This window comes from Vulpes lagopus, chromosome 17, assembly GCF_018345385.1.
Source record: "Vulpes lagopus strain Blue_001 chromosome 17, ASM1834538v1, whole genome shotgun sequence".
Classification (NCBI taxonomy): Eukaryota; Metazoa; Chordata; class Mammalia; order Carnivora; family Canidae; genus Vulpes; species Vulpes lagopus.
The window spans coordinates 25,483,004-25,495,591 of NC_054840.1; the positions used below are offsets into that span (position 1 = coordinate 25,483,004).

Below are 12,588 nucleotides of genomic sequence, written 5' to 3' on the forward strand. Positions count from 1 at the left end.
GCAGGAACTTGAAGAGGTATCTGTACACCCACGTTCTTAGCATTATATACAAGAGCCAGAAGATGGGAACAACCCAAGTATTCATCAACAGATGAATGGGTAAACAAAATGTGATATATACATACACTGGAATATTATTAAGCCTTAAAAAGGAAGGAAAGTTCTTTACTCAAAGGATACAAAAACACTAATTCAAAGGGATACATGTGCCCTTGTGTTTAGGGCAGCATTACTTATAATAGCCAAAATACAGAGCAGCCCAAGTGTTCACTGACCAATGAATGGATAAAGATGTGGCATATATACACAATGGAATTTATGTAGCCATTTAAAAGAATGAAATCTTGCCATTTACAACCACATGGATGGAGCTAGAGAGTATAATACCAAGTGAAGTCAGTCAGAGAAAGACAAATACTGTATGATTTCACTGATATGTGGAATTTAGGAAACAAATGAGCAAAGGGGAGAAGAGACACAAACCAAGAAACAGACTCTTAATTACAGAGAACAAACTGGTTACCAGAAGAGAGGTGGGGGGATGGGTGAAATAGGTAAGTGCACTTGTGATCAGCACAGGGTAATGTATGAAAATGTTGAATCACTATATTGTACCCCTGAAACTAATATGTATGTTAACTGGAAATAAAATTAAAACTTAAAAAAAAATTTTAAAAAGGAAATCCCGACACATGCTACAACATGGATATATCTTTGAAGATCTTATACCAAGTGAAATAAACTCATCAGAAAATGACAAATACTGGGATGCCTGGATGGCTCAGTGGCTGAGCATCTGCCTTCCGCTCAGAAGGCAAGGTCCCAGGATCCAGTCCCATGTCGGGATCCCTGCATGGAGCCTGCTTCTCCCTCTTCCTGTGTCTCTGCCTCTCTGTGTGTCTCTCGTGAATAAATAAATAAAATCTTAAAAAAAAAAAAAAAAAAGACAAATACTGTATGATTCTACTTATATGAGGTACTTAATGTAGTCAAAATCAATCACAGAGACAGAAAGAACGGTGGTTGCTGGGGACTAGGAGAAAGGGGGAATAGGGAGTTGTTTAATGGGCATAGATTTTCAGCTTTATAAGATGAAAAGAGTGACCAAAATGGATGGTGGTCATGGTTGCAAAATGTACAAATGTATGCTACAAATGCTACAAATACAATGCTACAAATGTATCTAATACCACTGAACTGCACACTTAAAAATCATTAAGGTGCTAAATTTTATGTGTATTCCACTATAATTGGAAAAAAAAAAAAAAGAAGCATATGTAGGAGTTAAATGTTAAGTATGGCTTTTCCATTAACCATGTCCTTCCTGATGGAGCATATGTTATAAACTCATTTACTCCCAGAAGGGAAAAATACTTAAGAGCAGAAGTTCTGCAAGCTCTATGTCAAACTACATGTTTTCAAGATCTAAAAGGACTCTTGATAATCAATTCCCAAAAGTGATAAACACAAAAAATATATACAGGACAGATACAGAAAATCACCAATGGCAAATATATGTTAAAAAATGTTCAAACAAACAAACAAAAATGTTCAAACACTCTAGTAAACAATGAATGAAAAATTAAACAAGACACCATTTTTCACCTACCAAATTTAGTTTGGGAGCAGATGGAAATGAGGCATCTCGAAAAAGGCCCAGGTTTTTCTAATCCACACTCATTATCTTCCCTTCCTCAAGCCCCAATCAATTAATTATTCCAATCCCGTTTCCATCTCCCACTTCTAGAACTCTGGATAATAACAACAATGACCAGAGGTGCCTGGCTGGTTCAGCTGGTGGCACATGAGACTCTTGATCTCCAGGTTTTAAGTTCAAGCCCCACAATGGGTGTAGAGATCACTAAAAATTTTTTAATCTTAAATATAATAATACCAATGACAAAACCAACAACCTCCAAATCCAATTGAGCATCTCACTAAACATCTCAAAGTCAGGGATGGACATCCTCTATCCTCTCTGAACTTATTTTTCCTGGCTTCCATGACACCTTTTGGTCTTCTGCCTTTTTTCCCTACCTCATTGGCTGTTTCTTCCATACTATGTTCAATCTTCTTCCCATACTGCAGCTCAAAGTATTAGTGATCAAGTGCCAATTTTCACTTCTCTATCTATATTCTTTCCCTTGGTGATCTCATGCAGTCCCATACCTTTCAATATCATCTATGTAATGAATTCCAAAGTTTTATCTAACAGCTCCTAGCTCTCTCTTCCATGAGCTCTAAACCTGCACATCCAATTTCCTCAATATACCAACTTCATAACTGATATACATCTCCCATTTAATATACCCAAAACAGAACTCATGATTTTTCCCCCCTTCAAGTTTCTCTTCCATTCTTCACCCTCTCAGTAAATGTCTCTATCTACCCATAGCTGCTCAAAACAACTACCAAAAAAAAAAGAGAGAATTCTCGGGGCATCTGATTAGCTAAGTCAGTAGAGGATGCAACTCCTGATCTCAGAGACCTGAGTTCAAGCCCCAGGATGGGAAGAGAGTTTAACTTAATTTTAAAAAATATATAAAAGGGTGCTTGGGTGACCGAGTAGGTTAAACATTCGACTCTTGATTTCAGTTCAAGTCATGATCTCAGGGCCAAAAGATAGAGCCCCACTTCAGCTCCGTGCTCAGCAGAGTGTCTACTGGAGATTCTCTCTCTCTCTTTCCTCTCCACCCCTCCCCCTCCTCCTGCTCTCTAGGACTCAAGCAATCCTTCTCTCTCAAATAAATAAATCCTTAAAAATACATTAAAAAAAAAAAAAAGTAGGGATCCCTGGGTGGCGCAGTGGTTTGGCGCTTGCCTTTGGCCCAGGGCGCGATCCTGGAGACCCGGGATCGAATCCCACATCAGGCTCCCGGTGCATGGAGCCTGCTTCTCCCTCTGCCTGTGTCTCTGCCTCTCTCTCTCTCTCTCTGTGACTATCATAAATAAATTTAAAAAAATTAAAAAAAAAAAAGTAAAGAAGTCTCCTATTTCCTCACTAACCCACTCACAAGTCTTGTTCATTCTACAACCAAAATAACGTTTAAATCTCTGTACTCGGGATCCCTGGTGGCGCAGCGGTTTGGCGCCTGCCTTTGGCCCAGGGCACGATCCTGGAGACCCGGGATCGAATCCCACGTCGGGCTCCCGGTGCATGGAGCCTGCTTCTCCCTCCGCCTGTGTCTCTGCCTCTCTCTCTCTCTCTCTCTCTCTGTGTGTGTGTGTGACTATCATAAATAAACTTAAAAAAATATATTAAAAAAAAAATCTCTGTACTCTTCATCTCGCTGCCATGGCCCTAGTTCAAGGTACTGCAAACAGCATCCTAACTGATCTCCCCGCTCCCATTTTCACCCTCTTCCTCTACAGAGCAGTCAGATTATGCTACCTGCCTTCTTAAAACCTTCAAAGGATCCGTATGAAAACTAAATTCTTAACCAGGGCATTATCTGCTCCACTATCTTTGAAAGAATATACAGAACCAAAAATACACAATATCTCGAGGCAGCAGAACTATGAAAACTCTTCCTCATTTTGCTTGTCTATATTTCTTAATTTTTCTATGATGAATACTTGCTATTTGCTTATTAGGAATAAAGGATGCTGCCGAATACTGTATATTACATCTCGTTTCAACACCATAAGGAGAAAAGAGAATGGAAAATTGTAAGTAAACTCTAATTGCAACTGTTACAAGCTTAGATGAAAATACCAGCAAACACACACAGAACACTACGAAAGAGGTGTCAGGGCCGTGGGATTACTGGTGATATTTTCCTCCTCTACTTTCTATTCTTTACCCTGATTACACTCACGACAGAATACAAGGTTATGATATAAACCTCATTCATTGTCTTTTGCAATCTGGCCACAACCCACCAAACCAGCCTTTCTTCCAAGTCCCACTTTCCCAAGCTTTCCGCTGTCACCCCGCACTGTGTCACGCCTCTGGTGCCTTTAACTGGAGCATATGCCCGGAAAATCCTCCAACCTTTCCAAATCCCACTCATCCTTCGCGAGGGAGGACCGTAAGGATGGCGACAGGTTGGAAGCAGATTCCGCGGTGCCTGTCGGTAAACCCACAACTCGCCGGTGCCGGAGCCGGAGCCCAATCTCGTCTCCGAGCCCCTCACAGGCCACCAAGCCCACCAGGCCGAGAGCTCCAGCCCCGGGGCTTCCAGGGACCCCGCCGCCCTCCGAGAGCGCTGAGCCCCGAGGAAGGACCCCACACCCGGCTGCAGGCTCCCGCTCCCGAGACTCCCCCGACCCGCACACTCACCCGGCCTGCTCCTCGCGGCGCTCCGCTCCCCGCAGTCGCCGGCTCCCTGCCCCCGCGCCGCCGGGGCCGCGCGGCGCGCAGGGTGGGGGAGGGGAGCGCACGTGCCCGCGCCGCCCCCGCCCAGACAATGCCCCGGAGAGCGGAGCGCGCGCCCGGCCGGTCCGGTCCCGCTCCCGCTCCCGCTCCCGCCAACACTCACCCTCTCCCGGGTCTCCGGCCGAAGCGCAGGGCCCGCCGGGCGCCGCGAGAGGGCACGAGGGAGGTGCGGGGGCGGGCGAAGCCCCGCGGAGCCGCCCCGCCACGAGGCCCCAGCGACCCCGGAGCCCGCGGAAGCACACGGCTCGGCGGAGCCCGCCCGTCCCTCTCGGCCTCGCACGTCAGCACCAGGGGCGGGGCGAGGCGCGCGTGCGCGGCGGCGGCGGCGGCGGCGGCGCGCGCGCGGCCCGGGGGGCGGGGCTTGCAGGGATGTGGGCGGGGCCGGGGCTCCAGCTGGTGCTGGGGCCCGCGCAGGGCTGGAGCTGGGGTTGGCGGCGGCCAGACTCTGATGCGGGCTGGTGCTGCCGCACTGCCTGGGGAGTCTGGATGCCCGTTCTGGCAGAGGCACCGTCATTTATCATATTCCTCCCTAGAAGATGGCGAGTTCCAGCCTCCAGTTTGACAGACCGACTATTCATTCTCCCAGCGTAGATGAACCTCCCACAGGTCTAAAACAGTAGTAATGATTTGTGTGTGTTTATCATCTTGTGCCAAGCTTTGTGTTAGGTGCTAGGGATACGGATAACAATAGTTATCACTAACCTATTATGCAGATGCAGAAATTGAGGCTCAGAAAGGTTGGGACTTCACTAGTTTATACAACTAGTGAGTGACAATCCATCAAATCCTAAGTATCTTTTGAGCCCACCTTTCCCTTTCTTTCTTCCTGTAACATCCTGCCTGAGGCCTCATCATCTCTCTGCCCAAGACTGCTGCAGCTCTCCAGGGATCTGTCTCTGTCTTCCTTCAATCTGTTCAACTCACTGTGTAAAAATTTACCCCTGGAGCTGAGTAGTAGGTTTAGAGAGAGTTCACTTATAATTTTTTATACTATTTATGTGATCAATTTTTTGGATGTACTTAAATGTAATAAATTGTTCTAAAGAATTTAGCATGCACGCAAAAAGTATTTGTTGAAGGGTGCCTAGGTGGCTCAGTGGATTGAGCGTCTGCCCTAGGCTCAGGTCATGATCCCAGAGTCCTAGGATGGAGTCCACTCCCTGCTCAGCAGGAAACCTGCTTCTCCCTCTGCCTCCTTCTGCCTGCGACTCCCTGTGCTTATGCTCTCTCTCTGTCAAATAAAATCTTAAAAAAAAAAAAAAAAGAAAAAAAAAAGTATTTGTTAGGGGCACCTGCCTAGCACAGCTGGTTGAGCCTCCAAATTTGGTTTCTACTAAGGTCCTGATCTCAGGGTGGTGGGATAGAGACCCTTAGGCTCTGCTCATCAGAGAGTCAGCTTGAGATTCTCTCTCTCTCTCTCCTTCCCCCCCCACCCCCACTCCACCCTCATCTTCCTCTGCCCCTCCCCCTCAGACAAGCACATGTGTGCAGTGCATGCTCCCTCTCAAATAAATAAATATTTAAAAAATACACATTTGTTGAATAAATGATTAGTAAGGCCAAGAACTGACTCTAAAGCTCTGCATAATAAGGGAATTGAAGGGTTATTAATATATCACACACAACCCAGATGCCTGGGTGGCTCAACAGTTGAGTACCTGCCTTCAGCCCAGGGAGTGACCCTGGGGTCCCAGGATTGAGTCCCAAATCAGGCTCCCTGCATGAATCCTGCTTTTCCCTCTGCCTGTATTTCTGCCTCTCTCTCTGTGTCTCTCAAGAATAAATAATAAATCCTTTATATATATATATATATATATATAATCACCCCTGTCCTCCTGACCTTAGGGTCTATTAAGGGTAAAGACAGATAAATAATATTTGTTCAGCAAATTTTTATTGTGTTTTGATCTTCTGGCACTGTGTGGCCAAGCACTGTGTTAGGCACTAGGATCAAGAAGAAACAAAACAGTACCTGCCCTTGTGAAATGTAGACAATGTGATCTGAAAGGCAGGGAAAGTCCTCCCTGATTCTGAAGCTAAGACCCAAAGAGAGAATAGGAATTGGGGAGGTAAAAAATATATTTCATGGAGAAAGAGGTAGGGCAAGAGGTCAGCATGAGTGTGTCAGTGTTCCCCTGCCTTTGAGGTCTAACTCTGAGGTAGGTACTGCCTTGGGGCAAACAGGCTTGAGCAATGAAATGGAGAAAGGGCCCACAGCAACCACCTGGCTGAATATAGACGGGCCCATCAGGCAACCCATCTCAAAATATCCATAGGCCCTAACTAACCAATGGGCTACTTATAAACAGGCACAGCACCAAAAAGGGAAAATTCTGTATGTGACCCATACCTCCTCACCATCCCTCTTTAAAAACAGCCCCTACCAGGGCAGCCCAGGTGGCTCAGCAGTCTAGTGCTGCCTTTGGCCAAGTGCATGGTCCTGGAGACCTGGGATCAAGTCCCACGTCGGGCTCCTTGCATGGAGCCTGCTTCTCCCTCTGCCAGTGTCTCTGCCTCTCTCTCTCTCCCTGTGTCTCTCATAAATAAATAAATAAATAAATAAATAAATAAATAAATAAATAAATAAATAAATAAATAAAATAAAAACAGCCCCTACCCACTGTTTCCTGGCAAACAGCCTTTTTGCTGTCCCACCTACTGCTCCCTTGTGGTGTATTCAATAAACTTCTATGTCTTTGTTTTGCCTCAGGTAAATCATTTTACAGCCCATCCCACCGTATCATCACCCCATATTGGGGGCCCCCATCCAGTTGGACAGACACCACATGTAGACACTGCTTAGAAGTGTCCAGCTAGGGGATCCCTGGTTGGCTCAGCAGTTTAGCGCCTGTCTTCAGCCCAGGGCGTGATCCTAGAGTCCTGGGATCAAGTCCCACATCAGGCTCCCTGCATGGAGCCTGCTTCTCCCTTTGCCTGTGTCTCTGCCTCTGTGTGTGTGTGTGTGTGTGTGTGTGTCTCATGAATAAATAAATAAAATCTTAAAAAAAAAAAAAAAAGAAGTGTCCAGCTAACGGAGCATAGAGGTGGGGCTAGTCCACTTCTCCCAACCCAGCTTGGTTGGCTGCCCAATTCTGGCAGATGTCTCACATTGAGCAGGGCTCAGAAGCAGAGAGTAGCATGGGAGAGAGAGGGGATGCTGCTGCTCATTGTCCTCAACTTACAAATGGTGTGCCAGAAACCCAGATTTCTCTGTATGCTCCCTGCCAGGCAAAATAACATGGTTGAGAACCATGGATGGGACAATGGGTATTATGCCAGGGACAAGATGAGCCTAAACCAGGGGCAGTAGTGGACTAATTGGCAGGGAATGGCTGAAGAATATGACCAAGAGCCAAAGGATGTACAGAGATGAAAGCCCCAGCAAGAGCTAAAGTGATTCCAAGTCACCTGGTGAGAGGAGCAGGGATGGGGGATGGGATGAGAGACATTCAGGTATCTGAATCTCAAGGTGTGGAAGCAACAAATCATAAGCTTGCCAGCCAACAACCTCAGCAGCTGATGACAGCAGAGCTGTGATGACCAGATATGACTAGGGAGAAGCCAGTGAGAACCCAGACTACAGCTCACAGCTGTGCACACAGATCTGAGACCCTCTGGCCACTGCCTCTAAGGTTCCCTTTGATCCCACAGGCCATCTTGGGAAGTCAAGGTGGGGGGAGGGAAAGTTCTGGCAGGACTGCAACTTTAAACTGACCAAATGTTTACCCTAATGAGACTCTTTAAGACTAGATAACTTTAATTAGCAAATTTCAGTTTAGCCCAGCCCTGATAGCAGTGAGAGCCTCGGAAGAAGTTTGCCTCATTTAATGAGATGTAACATAGCTATAGATTTTTACAGTGTGCATATTTCCATAACAGAGATAAGCTGAATTGGGCAGAGTAAAGAAAGATAGCACAGCACAGGGGAAGTACATTTAATATTAGGAGGTGGAAAAGACCTCCCTGAAAAAACATTCAGTGAAGCTGAATGTCAGTAGAAGCTGAAGTCAGAAAGCTGAAGTCAGTAGAAGCCTTTGGGGCATGATCATGCCTACTGCAAGGTAAGAAGGAAGCCCAAGAGAACTTATATAAGAGCAGAGTGGCTGGGCTGGGAGCAAGATCACACAGGAGGTGGTGTTAAGATTTTGATCTTTGCTGTAAGAATAACAGGAAGTCATTGAAGGGGTTTAAGCAGGGGAGTAATGTATTTTATTTGCCCTTGTAAAAGGATTGTTTACCTTGCGAATGGGTGGGGAATGACTGGAAGGGGGTGTGAGCAAGAAGCAGCTCAACGGTTGGAAAGTGAGGATGGCCTCCACTGAACGGTGGAGTCAGAAGAAGTAGAGAGATTCAAGAATTGTCGAGAAAATACATTTGGTAATGGAGACTGACCCTGCTAAGTCAAATGCGCGTAGACAAATCCACCCCAACCTTCAAGCAGACACAGTCCTGCACAGCTGGAGGTGGGATTTCAGGGGCCTCTTAGTTAGGCCTCCTCAAAGAGGGAGGCCGGGAGGAGATTAGGAGGGAGAAGAATTGAGATTGACCTCAAGGTTTCTGGCATTGGCAAATGGGGTTTAGCAGTGCCATTTCCTGAGCAGAGGGAGTCTAAAGGAAGAGCAGATTTTGTATGTTGGAGGTTGGGTGAAAGAAGAATTCCCTTTGAGGGGCACTTGGTGGCTCAGTAGTTGAGCCAGAGGCCTGGGATCGAGTCCTGCATCAGGCTCCCTATTGGGAACCTGCTTCTTCCTCTGCCTGTGTCTCTGCCTCTTGAGACTAAAATCTTAAAGAGAAAAAAAAAGAATTCCCTTCGGGACATGTAAGTAGAAGGACTGAAGAGCAAACAGGGTCATATGACCCTGGGGCTCAGGGGGGAACTGGTGGGTGGTGCTGCCAACATGCCTTTCCCAGGCAGTTGGTGAGAGCTGGCAAGATTGCAGTGAAAAGCACAGTTCAGGGGATGGGATCCCTGGGTGGCGCAGCGGTTTGGCGCCTGCCTTTGGCCCAGGGCGCGATCCTGGAGACCCGGGATCGAATCCCACATCGGGCTCCCGGTGCATAGAGCCTGCTTCTCCCTCTGCGCCTCTCTCTCTCTCTCTCTCTCTGTGTGACTATCATAAATAAAAATTATAAAAAAAAAAAAAAGCATAGTTCAGGGGGGTTCACAGCTACAGCCCTCAATGGCACATTTTGCTTTAAACAACCCAATACTCCAGGGGCCCCTGGGTGGTGAAGTCAGCAGAGGGTCCAACTCGTGGTTTCTGCTCGGCTCAGGTCAGAGTCCTGAAACTGAGCCCCGCATTGGGCTCCAGGCTCAGCAAGGAGTCTGCTTAATATACTCTCTCTTCTTCTCCCTCTCCCCCTCCCCATGATCTCTCTCTTTCAATTAAATAAAATCTTAAAAAAAAAAAAATAAAAAGCCAACACTCCAAACATTGAGAAATTTCACAGAATCACCTGGATTTCTCCTTCTATGAAAAATCAGAAGCTGTGGGAACCTGGACCTGCCTTAGATACTGGCTAACACTGTGTATGTATCAGGCGGTGATCCAAGCACTTCACAAATTTAATCTAACAGCTTTTTTTCATCTTCTTTATACTTTAAGGAAGCAAAAACTAAAGCAGAGAAAGGTTGAGTAACTTGTCAGACAGCTAAGTGGGGGAGCTGGTTGCTCACCCAGGCAGTCTGGCGCCAGGGTCTTCGCTCCCACACCCTGGAGGCTGCTGAAAGGCAGCACCGTTCAGAGAAGCTCTATTGCCTGCCGCAGATGACCCGGCCCCCTCCCTGCTGTCTCCCCACACCCCCTCATTCCATAGGGACCCTGGGTTGCCAAATATTGTTTAACTCGTGCTGCTGTTTTCTGATGTTAGAGAATTATTTCTCTATACCAAGTAGAAAGTTAAAGATATCATTTTTTAAAAAAGATTATTTATTCATGAGAGGCAGAGACAGGCAGAGGGAGAAGCAGGGCAGGGAGCCCATTGTGGGACTGGATCCTGGGACTCCAGGATCACGCCCTGGGTCAAAGGTAGACGCTCAACTGCTGATGCCACCCAGGTGTCCCTAAAGTTATAAATACTAAATTGAGGGGCACCTGGGTGGCTCAGTTGGTTAAGGGTCTGACTTTTGATTTCGGCTCAGATCATGATCTCAGGGTGTGAGATTGAGCCCCGTGTGGGGATCCACGCTGGGCCTATATAGTAGCCTGCTTAAGATTCTCAAGATTCTTTCTCTGGGCCCGCCCTTACTCTGCTTGTGCTTGCTGTCTCCCGCAAAGGAAAAAGAATTAAAATTAAATTGACACGTCTAACTTCTATGGATAATAATTTAAAAATTATTTGGGAAATTTCTGTTTGTACATTTTCTTATCAGATAAAACCAGTAAAAACAGTTTAAATTAATATTCAGAAGAACACCTGGGTGGCTCAGTAGTTGAGTGTCTGCCTTTGGCTCAGGGCATGATCCCGGGGTCCTGGGATCGAATCCCACATCAGGCTCCCTGCAGGGAGCCTGCCTCTCTCTGCATTATGAATAAATGAGTTAGATCTTTAAAAAATTAATATTCAGATTAAATATGTATGAGAAACTCTTCACTATGTTTCCATGCTTTTGATACAATCACACTTCTGAGGTGATCTCTTATTCCCAAGTATATAAAATTAAAATAAAACCAAGGCAACTAAAATGTTAGATAACCTTTAAATTTGGAACAGTTTTATTTAAATAAGGTTGATGTCCTTAGACTGAGGTCAGGGAGATTTTGAAAATATGCGTCACCTTAGTTTCAAGTCTTGGGAAAAAAGTATAGTTAACTCAGTCACTTACAGCCTCTCTAGTGGGAAGGGGGATGGGTGATTTAAAGATTTATTTATTTATTTGAGAGAGAGCAGGGGGAGGGGCAGAGGGAGATAGAATCTCAAGCAGACTCCCCACTGAGCACAGAGCCCAATGCAGGGCTGCATCCCATGACCCTGAGATCAAGACCTGAGCCGAAATCAAGAGTTGGACGCTTAGCTGACTGAGTCACCCAGGCACCCCAGGATGGGTGGTTTACATTGCTTACCAGTGTCTTCCTTAGTAAAAGTGTGGGAGGAAAGAAGAGGATATGGATTTAAATGTACAACATTAGTGAGGAAAAAAAAGCAACTGTTATTAACATTAGTCAAGAAGGTTCCCGGAATGGTGACACTGACCCGGGAAAAGGAACCTGTAGTTGGAGGGGCCTAGCTATGGGAGATAGCTCCAGAGGCGAGAGACCCCTGAGAGCAAACTGAAGGCAGTCATCAGGGAAACCAGGAAAGCCTGAGAAGGATGGTGAACTCCAAGTTCCACCTGAGGCAGAAGCTGGCTCAGGTGGAACATTGTTGCTAATCTCTGACCCAGAGATTCAGGTGTCCTGGCCTATTTCCTGGGAAGACTATCCACCCTTCTAAGATGAACATGAGTCGGACCCCAGAGCCCTTAAGGTAATGACGTTCCCTTATTAGGTTGCAGATACTAATTAGACTTCTTAAATGAGAATCTCACTTATGTACAGCCTCAAGCAAACTGTAATTAGTGCCTTGGAGTTACACTCAGTCACAAATAAATAATTATTGGCGTTACCTGGCTGGCTCCATTGGTGGAGTGAGCGACTCTTGATCTCAAGGCTGTGAGTTCAAGCCCCATGTTGGGTATACAGGTTACTTAAAGAACACAAAACCTTTGGAGCACTTGGGTGGCTCAGTCAGTTAAGCATCTGCCTCCAGTTTAGGTCACGATCCCAGGGCCTGGGAGCACCACATCTGGCTCCCTGCTTAGTGGGGAGTCTGCTTCTCCCTCTGCCCTTCCCCCTGCTAGTGCCCTCTCACACTTGTTCTATCTCAAATATGTAAATTTTAAAAATCTTTTGAAAAGGGACACCTGGGTGGCTCAGCAGTTGGGCGTCTGCCTTCAGCTCAGGGCGTGATCCTGGAGTCCTGGGATTAGGTCCCACATCAGGCTCCCTGCATGGAGCCTGCTTCTCCCCCTGCCTGTGTCTCTGCCTCTCTCTCTTTCTTTCTCTCTCTCTCTCATTGTCTTTCATGAATAAATAAATAACATCTTTTAAAAAATCTTTTGAATAAAAGAACTTAAAAACCTTTAAAAAAAGAATAAAGTATTATTCTCAACCAGGTCCAAACAAGAAACCAAATGTCTGACTGGCATATTTGAATTTTGGCAAAACTAT

At 46.1% G+C, this 12,588-nt stretch overlaps 1 protein-coding gene across 1 annotated transcript in view; it reads right to left on the reverse strand.

Moving 5' to 3' along the window:
• Positions 1 to 4,663, reverse strand: part of YEATS2 (YEATS domain containing 2) — a 120,566-nt gene extending 115,903 nt beyond the window's left edge. The window contains exon 1 of the mRNA XM_041731650.1: positions 4,482 to 4,663. The gene's annotated coding sequence lies outside the window, so the exon portion shown is untranslated. The remainder of the gene's footprint in view (positions 1 to 4,481) is intronic.
• Between the last annotated feature and the right edge of the window lie 7,925 nt (positions 4,664 to 12,588).